This window comes from Eriocheir sinensis, chromosome 37 (assembly GCF_024679095.1).
Source record: "Eriocheir sinensis breed Jianghai 21 chromosome 37, ASM2467909v1, whole genome shotgun sequence".
Lineage (NCBI taxonomy): Eukaryota > Metazoa > Arthropoda > Malacostraca > Decapoda > Varunidae > Eriocheir > Eriocheir sinensis.
This window is the reverse complement of record NC_066545.1, coordinates 7451571-7466570: the sequence shown is the minus strand read 5'-3', so window position 1 is coordinate 7466570 and position 15000 is coordinate 7451571. Positions and strand designations below refer to the sequence as shown.

Sequence of the window (15000 nt, the reverse complement as noted above, 5' to 3'; positions counted from 1 at the left end):
AGATGTCTTTTCTTCCGGTGTTCTGGCGGGGAGGAGACAGATGGAACACAGAGCAGCCACAAGCCCCACCAAGGATGACCCCAAGACACCAGCCAACACAGGAAACCACACACCCTCCTCCCAGGCGCGGCAGGGCGAGGAGAACATCTTACAGGGGTGGTTGGCAGGGTTAAGCGTCTTTGGAAGGGGCGGGTGTCGGTGGTGGTTGGGTTTTTCATTTGTGGTTGTGGTTTTCTTTTCCTTATTCTTTCCTTCTTCTTTGGTCTTGTCCTTTTCCTCATCTTTGTTTTTCTTATTCTTCCCTTCGTCACCTTTCTTCCCCTTTTTGCCGGAGTGCTTCTTTTCCTTTTTCTTTTTTCCGTCTTTCTTCGCCTCCTTCTTTTCTTCACTCTCCTCTTCGTCATTCTTCTTCTCACCGTCTTTCTCCTCGTTCCTCTTTCCTTTCGTGGCCTCAGAAACGTTCGGCGAGACGTTTCCATGTTCAGCCACGTCGCTGTTCACGGCTGCAACGTCTTCCCCCACAGCGACATCTTCGTAAACTAAAACAACCTCCATCTTACCTTTATCTTCGGTTGAGTCCTCTGTCACGTTCTTGGGACCTTGCGAACTGGAGTCTGGGTTTGTGGTAGCGTTCTTAGACAAGGAGGAAGAGATCGGTGAGGAGAAGGAGGAAGAAGAGGAGGAGGAGTTATTTATACCAACATTCTTAGGCATGGAAGAAGAGAACGAGGAGGAGGAAGTGGAGGAAGAGTTTTCAGCAGTAGCATTCTTAGGCGAGTTGTTTGCAGTAGCGTTCTCTACCATGGAAGAAGAAGACTTGGTTACGTTCTCAGCGACGCCTTCAGTCTTAGTAGTATCATTCCCTTTCTGAAGATGGAGAGAGAAAGACAACTCAGGACCAGTTACGCCAGAGAGACACAACGCCCTGCAGAGGAAAGCAGAATGCGACCCTTTATGCAACGACCAGAGGAGACCAACGACCATGACCGCCGACAGCACCACGACCCCCGCCAGACACCGCCTTCCCTTGCGTCCCACCAGCCACAGGAACACCAACAGCCCAACCACTGCCAACAGAAGCCCCACCACCACCAAAAGGGCTCCTGACGCCCCCATGCCTCCCGTCAGCCCACCAAATTGTAGGACCTTCGCCGCCCCCGCCAGCAGCGTCACGCCCGGAGTCATCGTCAGTAGCAACCCGCCCTCCACCACCACGCTGACGAGGCTGAGTGACATGGGCATTGCGTGTGGGTCTAAACGGTTTAAGGTGAGGAAAGGAAAATGAAGGAAAGAAAGGAGGAATGTGTGTGATTCTTGAAGGAAGGAAGGAAGGAAAATAAATGTTGTGAAATGGTAAAATAGGAAGTAAGAGAAGAATGAAAAAAAAATGTAGAGGGAAAGGAAAATGAAGGAAAGAAAGAAGGAATGTAAGTGTGATTCTTGAAGGAAGGAAGGAAGGAAAATAATTGTTGTGAAGTGGTAAAACAGAAAGTAAGAGAAGAAGAATGAAATAAATGTAGAGGTGATGATGTTGCATGATTGTTTTTCCTTGTGGGAAGGAAAACAAAAATAGAATGAATAAAGGTGAGTATGAGGAGTTTTCTTTTACCCATTAGTATTTTTTTATGGATGGAAAGAATGCTCATTTATTTATATTTTTATTCATGAGTATAAATTTTTGAGGGATATAGTTTTATTTTATGATTCATCTCCTTTTCCTTTTCAGTTATCTTTCTCCTCTCATAAGCGGAAAAAGGAGCTAAACGATGAACAGAAAAAAGTAAAACGGGTAAATCCACAAATAAAAAAAAAGTAATTAGGGTAAATAATAAGGGTAAATAATAAGGTAAATAAAAAGGGTAATAATACTAAGGTAAGGTAAATAATAAGGGTAATAATAAGGTAAATAATAAGGTAAATAATAAGGGTAGATAATAAGGGTAAAAGTAATAAGGGTAAATAATAAAGTATAAAGTATAAATAAAAGTATAAAAGTATAAATAAAGTATAAATAAAAAAAAGTAATAAGGGTAAATTCACAAATAAAAAAAAGTAATGAGGGTAAATCCACAAATAAAAAAAAAGTAATGAGGGTAAATCCACAAATAAAAAAAGTAATGAGGGTAAATCCATAAATAAAAAAAAGTAATGAGGGTAAATCCACAAATAAAAAAAAATAATGAGGTAAATAAAAAAAATAATGATGTAAAATCAATAAATAAAAAAAGTAATGATGGAAAATCCAAAAATAAAAAAAAATAATGAGGGTAAATCCACAAATAAAAAAAAGTAATGAGGGTAAATCCACAAATAAAAAAAAATAATGAGGGTAAATCCATAAATAAAAAAAATAATGAGGGTAAATCCATAAATAAAAAAAGTAATGAGGGTAAATCCACAAATAAAAAAAGTAATGAGGGTAAATCCACAAATAAAAAAAGTAATGAGGGTAAATCCACAAATAAAAAAAAAGTAATGAGGGTAAATCCACAAATAAAAAAAGTAATGAGGGTAAATCCACAAATAAAAAAAAAGTAATGAGGGTAAATCCACAAATAAAAAAAAGTAATGAGGGTAAATCCACAAATAAAAAAAAAGTAATGAGGGTAAATCCACAAATAAAAAAAAAGTAATGAGGGTAAATCCATAAATAATAAAAGTAATGAGGGTAAATCCATAAATAATAAAAGTAATGAGGGTAAATCCATAAATAATAAAAGTAATGAGGGTAAATCCACAAATAAAAAAAAAGTAATGAGGGTAAATCCACAAATAAAAAAAAAGTAATGAGGGTAAATCCACAAATAAAAAAAAAGTAATGAGGGTAAATCCACAAATAAAAAAAAGTAATGAGGGTAAATCCACAAATAAAAAAAATAATGAGGGTAAATCCACAAATAAAAAAAAGTAATGAGGGTAAATCCACAAATAAAAAAAAAGTAATGAGGGTAAATCCACAAATAAAAAAAATAATGAGGGTAAATCAACAAATAAATAAATAATAATGAGGGTAAATCCACAAATAAAAAAAAAATAATGAGGTAAATCACAAATAAAAAAAAAGTAATGAGGTAAATCAACAAATAAAAAAAAATAATGAGGGTAAATCACAAATAAAAAAAAAAATAATGAGGTAAATCACAAATAAAAAAAAGTAATGAGGTAAATCACAAATAAAAAAAAATAATGAGGTAAATCACAAATAAAAAAAATAATGAGGTAAATCCACAAATAAAAAAAATAATGAGGGTAAATCACAAATAAAAAAAATAATGAGGTAAATCACAAATAAAAAAAATAATGAGGTAAATCACAAATAAAAAAAATAATGAGGTAAATCCACAAATAAAAAAAAAATAATGAGGTAAATCCACAAATAAAAAAGTAATGAGGTAAATCCACAAATAAAAAAAAGTAATGAGGTAAATCCACAAATAAAAAAATATTATTGATGGTAAATCCACAAATAAAAAAAGTCATGTGGGTAAATCCACAAATAAAAAAGTAATGAGGTAAATCACAAATAAAAAAAGTAATGAGGGTAAATCCACAAATAAAAAAAAGTAATGAGGGTAAATCCATAAATAAAAAAAGTAATGAGGGTAAATCCACAAATAAAAAAAGTAATGAGGGTAAATCCACAAATAAAAAAAGTAATAAGGGTAAATCCACAAATAAAAAAAAGTAATGAGGGTAAATCCAAAAATAAAAAAAGTAATGAGGGTAAATCCACAAATAAAAAAGTAATGAGGTAAATCACAAATAAAAAAGTAATGAGGGTAAATCCATAAATAAAAAAAATAATGAGGGTAAATCCACAAATAAAAAAAATAATGAGGGTAAATCCACAAATAAAAAAAATAATGAGGGTAAATCCACAAATAAAAAAAATAATGAGGGTAAATCCATAAATAAAAAAAGTAATGAGGGTAAATCCATAAATAAAAAAAGTAATGAGGGTAAATCCACAAATAAAAAAAATAATGAGGGTAAATCCACAAATAAAAAAAATAATGAGGGTAAATCCACAAATAAAAAAAATAATGAGGGTAAATCCACAAATAAAAAAAATAATGAGGGTAAATCCACAAATAAAAAAAATAATGAGGGTAAATCCACAAATAAAAAAAAAATAATGAGGGTAAATCCACAAATAAAAAAAAAATAATGAGGGTAAATCCACAAATAAAAAAAAGTAATGAGGGTAAATCCACAAATAAAAAAAGTAATGAGGGTAAATCCACAAATAAAAAAAAGTAATGAGGGTAAATCCATAAATAAAAAAAGTAATGAGGGTAAATCCACAAATAAAAAAAGTAATGAGGGTAAATCCATAAATAAAAAAAGTAATGAGGGTAAATCCACAAATAAAAAAAATAATGAGGGTAAATCCACAAATAAAAAAAATTAATTGTGGTAAAATCAAAAATAAAAAAAATTTTGAGGGTAAATCCACAAATAAAAAAAAAGTAATGAGGGTAAATCCACAAATAAAAAAAAATTGAGGGTAAATCCACAAATAAAAAAAAGTAATGAGGGTAAATCCACAAATAAAAAAAAGTAATGAGGGTAAATCCACAAATAAAAAAAGTAATGAGGGTAAATCCACAAATAAAAAAAGTAATGAGGGTAAATCCACAAATAAAAAAAAGTAATGAGGGTAAATCCACAAATAAAAAAAAGTAATGGGGGTAAATCCATAAATAAAAAAAGTAATAAGGGTAAATCCACAAATAAAAAAAAGTAATGAGGGTAAATCCACAAATAAAAAAAAGTAATGGGGGTAAATCCACAAATAAAAAAAAGTAATGAGGGTAAATCCACAAATAAAAAAAAAGTAATGAGGGTAAATCCATAAATAAAAAAAGTAATAAGGGTAAATCCACAAATAAAAAAAAGTAATGGGGGTAAATCCACAAATAAAAAAAAGTAATGGGGGTAAATCCACAAATAAAAAAAGTAATGAGGGTAAATCCACAAATAAAAAAAAGTAATGAGGGTAAATCCACAAATAAAAAAAAGTAATGGGAGTAAATCCACAAATAAAAAAAGTAATAAGGGTAAATCCACAAATAAAAAAAAGTAATGAGGGTAAATCCACAAATAAAAAAAGTAATGAGGGTAAATCCACAAATAAAAAAAGTAATAAGGGTAAATCCACAAATAAAAAAAGTAATGGGGGTAAATCCACAAATAAAAAAAGTAATAAGGGTAAATCCACAAATAAAAAAAGTAATAAGGGTAAATCCACAAATAAAAAAAAGTAATGAGGGTAAATCCATAAATAAAAAAAGTAATGAGGGTAAATCCACAAATAAAAAAAAGTAATGAGGGTAAATCCACAAATAAAAAAAAGTAATGAGGGTAAATCCACAAATAAAAAAAGTAATAAGGGTAAATCCACAAATAAAAAAAAGTAATGAGGGTAAATCCATAAATAAAAAAAGTAATGAGGGTAAATCCACAAATAAAAAAAAGTAATGGGGGTAAATCCACAAATAAAAAAAGTAATAAGGGTAAATCCACAAATAAAAAAAGTAATAAGGGTAAATCCACAAATAAAAAAAGTAATAAGGGTAAATCCACAAATAAAAAAAAAGTAATGAGGGTAAATCCACAAATAAAGATGAAAAATATCCTCCTCATGTCCTCGCCTTCATGGTCGTCACATCTTCACCTTCCCTTCGCTTGGTTAACACATCCCGTTTTCTTTTCTCCTCCAGGTGACGTCTCGAGGGGTGACTATTGCTGTTTGTGGTGAGAGTCGCGAGGTGAGTTGAAGGTAAAGTCATCGCGTAGCAAAGTCAGGTGAGTGTTTGTGTTTGGTTTACCTGTTTGAAGGGTTGAAACACACACACACACACACACACACACACACACACACACACACACACACACACACACACACACACACACACTCGGTCCAGGGCTCTGTGTGTGTGTGTGTGTGTGTGTGTGTGTGTGTGTGTGTGTGTTTGTCATTTAACTCTGTTTCCTCTCTCCCACTCTCCTAACTTTATCCCTCCCATCTCTTCCTCTCTTCCTCCCTTCCCTCCCGGCTTTCCCATCCTTCTACTACCTCCCTCTCCCTCCCTTCCCTCCCCCTCTCCTCCTCTCCCTCCCTCCCTCCTCCCTCCCAAATCCTATTATGCCTCCACGATCGATTCTGGGACGGGAAAAAATTACGACCAAATTTTGTTTTGTTGGGAGAGAGGAAGGGAGGGAGGGAGGGAATGGAGGGAAGGAGAGAGAGAGAGAGAGAGAGAGAGAGAGAGAGAGAGAGAGAGAGAGAGAGAGAGAGAGAGAGAGAGAGAGAGAGAGAGAGAGAGAGAGAGAGAGAGAGAGAAGGAGGAGGAAGGAGGGAAAGAGGGAAGTAGGGAGGGAGGCAAGGGATGGGAGAGTAGGGGACGTGTTGCCAGGGTGAAGAAAGGTTGGCAGGGAGAATACAAGACTCGGTGAAGGTTAAGGGTGGGTAAGGGACACACACACACACACACACACACACACACACACACACACACACACACACACACACACACACACACACACACACACACACACACACACTTTCCTTTCACACCTGAACACACAAACACATAAATACACACTTTCCTTTATTCCACACCTGTATACACACACACACATACACACACACACACACACACACACACACACACACACACACACACACACACACACACACACACACACACACACACACACACACACACACACACACACACACACACACACACACACGAATACTGCATAATCTACACAAAAATAACTCTCTCTCTCTCTCTCTCTCTCTCTCTCTCTCTCTCTCTCTCTCTCTCTCTCTCTCTCTCTCTCTCTCTTATCGACCGCCTCCCAAGCGACGCCGTGTATTTCAGGGTCAGGGAGGAAGAGGAGGAGGAGGAGGAGGAGGAGGAGGAGGAGGAGGAGGAGAAGGAGGGGACATGTATTTGCTTTAGGGGGAGAAGGGAAAATGAGTGACTAAGGGGGGGGGGAGGAAGGGGAGAAATATGACCCCCCTATTTAGAAGGAGGAAAGGGAGAGGGGGGTGAATGGGGGGGAAAAGAGAGGAGGGAGGGAGGATATGGTGGGGGGAAGTGAGGGAAAAGGAGGGAAGGGGAGAGGTTTGGTGACATTGGGGAAGTAGAGGAAGGGAGAGAGGAGAAGGAGAGGGAAAGTGAGGGGGAGGAATGACATAATGAAACAGGGAGAGGAGGAGGGAGAGAAGAAGGGAGAGGAGGAGGAGGGTGCGAACTGGTCTTTTTTGGTGATGGGAGACACGTGGTCAGAGAGAGAGAGAGAGAGAGAGAGAGAGAGAGAGAGAGAGAGAGAGAGAGAGAGAGAGAGAGAGCACAGGTAGTTGTCAATAGGGGAAGGAAGGAAGGAGAGAAGGAACCGAAAGAGGAAAGAGGGAGATGGAGGAAAAAAGGAGTGAAGGAAACTATGAGAATAAGAGGGAAATTTCGGCTAACTATTGGGCGAATGAATGAATGAAGGAAAGAAGGAGACGGAGGGAGGAAGAGGAAAGAAGAGAAGGAAAAAAAGAAGTAAGCAATGGAGAGAAGGATGAAAAACGGTAGAAAGAGAGGAAGAGAAGAAAAGGAAGGAAGGATGTAATTAATGGAAAAAATGAAGGAAGAAGGTAAAGAGGAAGGAGGAGGAAGAGGGAAGGAAGGAAAGGAAGAGGTAAGTAAGAAAGAGAGGGAAAAAGGTATAGAAAGGGAAGAGGAAAATAAGGAATGGAGAAGATATAAAGTACTGGAAAGAAGGAAGGAAGAAGGTATAGGGGAGGAGGAGAAAGAAGAGAAGGAAAGAAGGAAAGAAGGAAGGAAAGAGGTAATTAATGGAGAACATGAAGGAAGAATGTAGAGAGGAAGGAGGAAGAAGAGGGAAGGAAGGAAGGAATTAAGGGAAGAAGTAAGCAGAAGGGAGAATGAAAAAAGGTAGAAAAGAAAAAGGAGGAAAGGAAGAAAGGAAAGACAAGTAATGGAGAGAAGGAAGGAAACCAGAAGGGAAAAATGAGAGGAGGAAAGGAAGGCAGGAGGGAAGGAAGGAAGGAAGGTAGGGAGGATGAAAAAGCGAAAAAAAGAGGAGAAATCGAAGAGAAAGTTCGGATTCAGTATGACCTAACACTACCACCACCACCATCACCACCACCATCATCATCACCACCACCATCACCACCACCACCGTCATCACCACCACCACCACCACCATCATCATCACCACTCCTTCCCCCCCTTCCCAGCCCCGGTTATTTATTTGGAATCGATCTTTACCCCCCCCCCCCTCTCTCTCTCTCTCTCTCTCTCTCTCTCTCTCTTCTTCTCTCCTTGTTAAGCTGCTGCTGTTGTCATTGTGTGTGTGTGTGTGTGTGTGTGTGTGTGTGTGTGTGTGTGTGTGTGTATGTTAGGAGATTTTGCAGTACATATGAGTGAATGAATGAAGGAAGGAGGGAAGGAAGGAAGGAAGGAAAAGAGGAAGGAGAGGGAAGAAAGGAAGATGGAAAAAAAGGAAAGGGACGGAGAGGAAGGAAAGGAGTATGGGAAGATAAATGAAGGAAAAAGGAAATATGGGAAAGTTGGGGAAGAAAGGAGGAGAGTTAGGGAGGGTAGGAGAAGAAAGAAAGGAAGTAAGAGAAGCAAAATGAAGGAATAAAGGGAATAAAGGAAGGAATAAAGTGTAAAAGGGAAGGAAGAACGGTGTAAGGGAAGAAAAGGGAAAAAAAAGTAAAGTTAGAAAAATATGAAAGGTAGTAAGGAAAGGAAGAAAATCAATAATGGAAGATAAAAGAAGGAAGAATAGCTTAAGGAAAGATAAGTGAAGAAAAACGAAATGTCACGAGCAAGAAAATAAGTAGAAATAACATAACGAAGAGGAAGAGGAGGAAGAGAACAGGGAGATGATAGAAGAGAAAGAGGAGTCGCAAATATTCAACAAAGAGAAAGACTAGGCAATAAGGAGGAGGAGGAGGAGGAGGAGGAGGAGGAAACATGAAAAAGCACTAAAAATGTCAACAATATATTCAGAGAGAGAGAGAGAGAGAGAGAGAGAGAGAGAGAGAGTGTTACGAAAATAGAAAATAGATGCCAGGAGATATGAAAGAGGGAGGAAAAGAAAAGGAAGATGGAAGAGGGGGAGGGGAAGAGGAGGAAGAGGAGGAAGAAGAAGAAGAGGAGGAGGAGGAGGAGGAGGAGGAGAAGATGTAACACGCAAAGCCAGTCTTCTCTCTAGCCTTCCTCCCTCTCTTCCTCCCCTTCCTCCTCCCTTTCCTCTACCTTCTCCTCCTTTCTCTTCCATTCCTTTTCCCTAAACTATCATTAGCGAGAGACAACAGCCCTTCTCTCTCTCTCTCTCTCTCTCTCTCTCTCTCTCTCTCTCTCTCTCTCTCTGAGCACAGGAATATAAAAGAAAATTCGACAGATGATATTTTAGTTGAATTTCCGTTTTAATTTTCGGTCTTTCTCGTTCCGCCAAATATTTAACTTTTTATCTATATATTTTTTTTTTAAACTGTTGATTTGTTGTTGTTGTTGTCTCCCGTATTTCGCTGTTATTTCATGTTTTATTTTTTGCGGTACGGTGATATAGATAAATAGATAGATAGATAGAGAGAGAGAACAATAATTTACTCCCTGCCAAACTTTCCTCTCTTTCTCCCTTGTCCTTTTCTCTCCTCCTCCCATTCTTTCCCCTTCCCTTCTTCCCCTTCCCCTTCTCTCCCCATTCCTTCTCCTATTCCCCTTTTTCCCCCTCCCTTCCCTTCCCCTTCTTTCCCCTTCTCTTATCCCCCTCCCACTCTCTCCTCTTCCCTTCACCACCTCCCTTTCCTCCCCCTCTCTTCCTCCCCCCCCCTCGCTCTCCCTCCCCCCTCTCTTTCCCTCCTCTCCCTCCCTGTACACACACACACGGGTCGGCCTCGCTAATCTCTCTATATTAGATTCCAGATCGTCCATTGTTAATTCTATCGGTTATACGAGATTTAGGACGCGCCCGTGTGTGTGTGTGTGTGTGTGTGTGTGTGTGTGTGTCGTCAAGGGAGGAGGAAGAACGGCAAGTGAGAGAGTAACAACAATGGAGGAGGGAAGAGGTGGAATAAGATGAGAGGAGAGAGTAGATGGAGAGAAGAGGAAGGAAAGAAGTGCAATAGTATTTGTAGTAGTAGCAGCAGCAGCAGTAGTAGTAGTAGTAGTAGTAGTAGTAGCAACTGAACTTAAAAGATGTGGTAATGGATAGGAGAGGGAACATAATCAAGAAGAGGAGCAACAACTGAATAAAAAAGGCAAATAGAGTGGAAGTGAGGTGAGCTTTGGAAGAGGAAGGACAAAGAAGATGAGGAGAGAGCAGAGGAAAAGAAATGAGAAGTAGAATAAAGAATACTACTACAAGGAACCAAGGATAATGACAGGATGAGAGATGAATCGAGAAAAAGAAGATAAGAAGGAAATATGGAAAGAGGGAAGAAGAGAAAAGTAGGGAAGAGATGAAAGGAGAAGAGAGGAGAGGAACAAAAGAGATGAAAGGAGGTGAAAGGATAAGAGAACAGACAGGAAGAGAAGAGAATGGAGAAGATAGGAAATCCGATTGAAGAGAAAAGAGGAAGAGAAGAGGAAGAAGAGACAAGAGATGAAGAGAGTGGAAAAGAGAAAAGAGAGGAAGAGGAGAGAAGAAAGAGGAAGAGATTAAAGAAACAGAAGAGAAGAGAAGAAAGTAGAGAAAGGAGAGGGAAAGAATGAAGGGTCAAAAGGAAAAAATAAAAGAAGCAAAGACAAGAAAAGAAAGGAAAAGAGAAAAACGAAAAAGAGGAAAAAAGAAACAAGAGAAAAAGATAGAGAAAAAAGAAGAGAGCAGGGCATTACAAAGGAGGAAGTCTTGGCATCACCCATTCGGTTCAGACCCCAACCTTCCCCCTTCCTCGCCGCGCCTCCATAGCTCAGTGGCTAGAGCGCTGGTCTAGTAAACCAGAGGCCGGGAGTTCGATCCTCCCTGGAGGCACAGTCGAGTGAGATATTTTTATATTGTTATTTTTACGTATTATTTTCACCGATCATATTCTGGTGTGTGGTTTCATTGTTATGGTATGTGTTGCGTGGCTGTGGAAATTGTGGATTGGTGTTTTTTTGTGTGTTTGTGTGTGTGTGGTGATGGTGGACTGGTGGTGTGTATGGGGTGAGGGTGGGTGGGTGTTCGTGTGTGTGTGTGTGTGTGTGTTAGTCCTCTGTATGTATTCTTAGCGGTGATGGTAAGTAACCCTATAAGTTTTAGACATATTATACTTCTCCTTGTTGTTGTTCTTCGTCTTCTTCTTCCTCTTCTTCTTCTTCAACGTCTTATTTCATATATTTATTCTGATCGTTGTTTATAGCTTACGATATCACTGACTTGAGATTAGTTTTGTTGTTGTTGTTGCTGTTATCTTTTTTGCTGTCTTGTTTTCGTGTAAATGGAGTGACTTAAATTTCTTTCCCTTTACAAGTATGAGAACAGAAATACTCAAGGGGAAAGGTTAGGAATTTGGAGAAAAATGTAGCTATAATATTTTTTTTTAGGTAAGAACAATAAAATAAAAAATGAATAACGAAGAAGAATACGAGACCTGAGAGAGAGAAAAATAGGAAGGTTACTTAGATGATAGTTAAGGAATATTTTAAAAGGGCGAGAAAGGAAAGGAAAAGAAAATGGGGAAAGGAAAGACGATAGTTTAGGAATATTTTAAATGAACGAGAAATAAAAATAAAAGAAAATAAGGAAAGGAAATTAATGAGAGGGGCAAAATTAATGAACCCGGAGAGAGAGAGAGAGAGAGAGAGAGAGAGAGAGAGAGAGAGAGAGAGAGAGAGAGAGAGAGGATATGAACCAAGGTCAAAACGCACTCAACCCTGACACACCCAATAAGCTATGCCTTGAGCCTCGAGGATTAGGGCGAGAAGATTACTCTCTCTCTCTCTCCGTGCGTCTTTGCGTGTGCTGAGTGAGTTAGAACTGTAGCGTAATATGAGAGAGAGAGAGAGAGAGAGAGAGAGAGAGAGAGAGAGAGAGAGAGAGAGAGAGGGTCAGAGGGGAGAGAGTTCAGAGGGGAGAAAGTGAGAAATAGGGATAAACAAACAAGGAGGAGGAGGAGGAGGAGGAGGAATGATTGAAAGGAGGAAGCAAGCGTTTGTAGTAAATTGGGAAGAATGACGAGGCAAAAGGATGAAGAGAGAGAGAGAGAGAGAGAGAGAGAGAGAGAGAGAGAGAGAGAGAGAGAGAGAGAGAGAGAGAGAGAGAGAAGGGAATCTTTCTGAGGGGGTGGCTCGTGAAGTGAAAGAGAATGGCGTGAAAACTCTGACAGACTACAGCAGTAAATGGAAATATGGAGAACATTCTCAGCTAAAAGGATTGAAAAAAAGTGTAAGCAAATGCATCTATGGACATCTATGGAGGAAGAGAAGGAGGAGATGGAGGAGGAGGAGAGAATGACGGTAAAAATATTGACAGAGGGAGAGAGCAAAAAGTATGTTGTGCAAAGGTAGTTGTGGAAAATAAACGAAAAATACCTTTGCAAATAAATGTAATAATTTGATTTGTACGACACCTTACAGCCAATTGATGATCCCTTGCCCCCTCTACCACCTCTGCCTTCCTTCCTCTTTTACCTACACTCCATACGTTCCTTCCTCCTTTCCTCCACACCTCCCTCGTTAGATGGATGGTTTGTAAGTTAGTTAGTTAAATAGGCAATTATATACGTATTGTAGTTGTAGTATATATATTGTAGTCACTTAGCTAGTTAGTTAGATGGTTCGCTGGTTAGTTAGTCAGTTAGGTAGTTAGATAAGTAGTTTAATAAGTAGTTAAAGGTAGAGTTAGCTAGATAGTTAGTTAATTTTATTGGATATTGTATTATTTATTTTATTTTATTTTATTTTTATCTTTTCTTTCTTCTGTTTCTCTTTTCTTTCTTTTCTTTTAGTGTTAGTCTTTTTCTTCTTCTTTCTTTTGTCTATATTTATCCTTTTCTTTCTTTCATTTTATTTTCTATTAGTGTTTTTCTTTTTCTTTTCTTTCTCTTCTTTTTCTTTTTCCTTTTCTTTCTTTTCCTATCATCCTTTAGTCGATGTTCGTTGGTCTGGGTGAGCCGCTTTCCTCCCAGAAGAGACCCACCCATAATTTTGGTGATGTTGCTGAGGGCCGAAAGGTGGATGATGTTTCTTATATTTTTCTTTCCTTGATGTTTTGTTTTTCATTTTCGATGTTATTCTGCTCATTTTCTTGCTCTTGTTGTTTTCTATATCATCCTTTTGTTGATGTTCGTTGGTCTGGGTGAGCCGCTTTCCTTCCAGAAGAGACCCACCCATAATTTTGTGATGTTACTTGTGGCCGAAAGGTGGATGATGTATTTTTCTTTTTTCTTGATGTTGGTCTTTTATCTTTTATGTATCATCCGTTCTGATGTTCTTTGGTCTGGCTGAGCCTTTTTCTCCCCAGAAGAGACCCACCCATAATTTTGTGATGTTACTTGGGACCGAAAGGTGGATGATGTTTGCTTGTATTAATTCTTTTCTTGTTGTTGTTGTTTTATCTTTTCTGTATCATCCCTTTTGATGTTCTTTGGTCTGGCTGAGCCTCTTTCTCCCCAGAAGAGACCCACCCACGATTTTGTGATGTTACTTGGGACCGAAAGGTGGATGATATTTTTTTCTTCTTTTCTTCATGTTGTTCTTTTATCTTTTCTATGTCATCCCTGTTTGATGTTCTTTGGTCTGGATGAGCCTCTTTCTCCCCAGAAAAGACCCACCCATAATTTTGGTGATGTTAGTTAGGGCCGAAAGGTGGATGATCTGTTTCTTATTTTGTTTTCTTGATGTCTCATTTCTACATTTTCTTTATTCTGGTGTTTATTTTCATTTTCATTTTCATTTTGGTGTTCCCATCACGTGGATGTCTACGACGTCTAACGAGCTCCACCGCCCGGGTTTGTTGTTCGGAGTTTGCTCTCCTAGGCAGACTGCCTGCCACGGCTGACGAGCTCCACCTGCCCGTGTTTCTTGTTCGGAGTTGTCCCTCTCCTAGATGAACTGCCTGCCAGAGCTGACGAGCTCCACCTGCCCGTGTTTCTTGTTCGGAGTTGTCCCTCTCCTAGATGAACTGCTTGCCACGGCTGACGAGCTCCACCTGCCCGTGTTTCTTGTTCGGAGTTTGCTCTCCTAGGTGTATTGCCTATGACGGCTCACGAGCCCAACCTGCCCGGGTTTGTTATTCGGAGTTGTCCCTCTCCTAGGCAGACTGCCTACCACAGCTAACGAGCTCCACCTGCCCGGGTTTGTTTAAGTTTGCTCTACTAGGCAGACTGCCTACCACGGCTAACGAGCTCCACCTGCCCGGATTTGTTGTTCGGAGTTTGCTCTCCTAGGTGAATTGCCTACCACGGCTAACGAGCTCCACCTGCCCGGATTTGTTGTTCGGAGTTTGCTCTCCTAGGTGAATTGCCTACCACGGCTAACGAGCTCCACCTGTCCGGGTTTGTTGTTCGGAGTTTGCTCTCCTAGGTGAATTGCCTACCACGGCTAACGAGCTCCACCTGCCCGGATTTGTTGTTCGGAGTTTGCTCTCCTAGGTGAATTGCCTACCACGGCTAACGAGCTCCACCTGCCCGGGTTTGTTGTTCGGAGTTTGCTCTCCTAGGCAGACTGCCTACCACGGCTAACGAGCTCCACCTGCCCGGGTTTGTTGTTCGGAGTTTGCTCTCCTAGGTGAATTGCCTACCACGGCTAACGAGCTCCACCTGCCCGGGTTTGTTTAGAGTTTGCTCTCCTAGGCAGACTGCCTACCACGGCTAACGAGCTCCACCTGCCCGGGTTTGTTGTTCGGAGTTTGCTCTCCTAGGCAGACTGCCTACCACGGCTAACGAGCTCCACCTGCCCGGGTTTGTTGTTCGGAGTTTGCTCTCCTAGGCAGACTGCCTACCACGGCTAACGAGCTCCACCTGCCCGGGTTTGTTGTTCA

At 39.4% G+C, this 15000-nt stretch overlaps 3 long non-coding RNA genes and 1 other non-coding gene across 9 annotated transcripts in view; 3 read left to right on the top strand and 1 right to left on the bottom strand.

Moving 5' to 3' along the window:
- Nucleotides 1-15000, top strand: part of LOC127008149 (uncharacterized) — an 86415-nt gene that overhangs the window by 56040 nt on the left and 15375 nt on the right. For both annotated transcript variants that reach the window (XR_007760844.1, XR_007760843.1), the window contains one exon: nt 5724-5808. This is a non-coding gene — a long non-coding RNA (uncharacterized LOC127008149). The remainder of the gene's footprint in view (nt 1-5723; nt 5809-15000) is intronic.
- Trnat-agu (transfer RNA threonine (anticodon AGU)) lies at nt 10938-11010 on the top strand. Its single transcript has one exon. It is a non-coding gene; the product is annotated as a tRNA-Thr (tRNA).
- LOC127008147 (uncharacterized) overlaps nt 13551-15000 on the bottom strand; it is a 1956-nt gene continuing 506 nt past the window's right edge. For all 4 annotated transcript variants that reach the window (XR_007760837.1, XR_007760839.1, XR_007760836.1 and 1 more), the window contains 2 exons: nt 14780-14980; nt 13551-14307 (listed from right to left, as the gene is read on the bottom strand). This is a non-coding gene — a long non-coding RNA (uncharacterized LOC127008147). The remainder of the gene's footprint in view (nt 14308-14779; nt 14981-15000) is intronic.
- LOC127008148 (uncharacterized) overlaps nt 14585-15000 on the top strand; it is a 1238-nt gene continuing 822 nt past the window's right edge. For both annotated transcript variants that reach the window (XR_007760840.1, XR_007760842.1), the window contains exon 1: nt 14585-14747. This is a non-coding gene — a long non-coding RNA (uncharacterized LOC127008148). The remainder of the gene's footprint in view (nt 14748-15000) is intronic.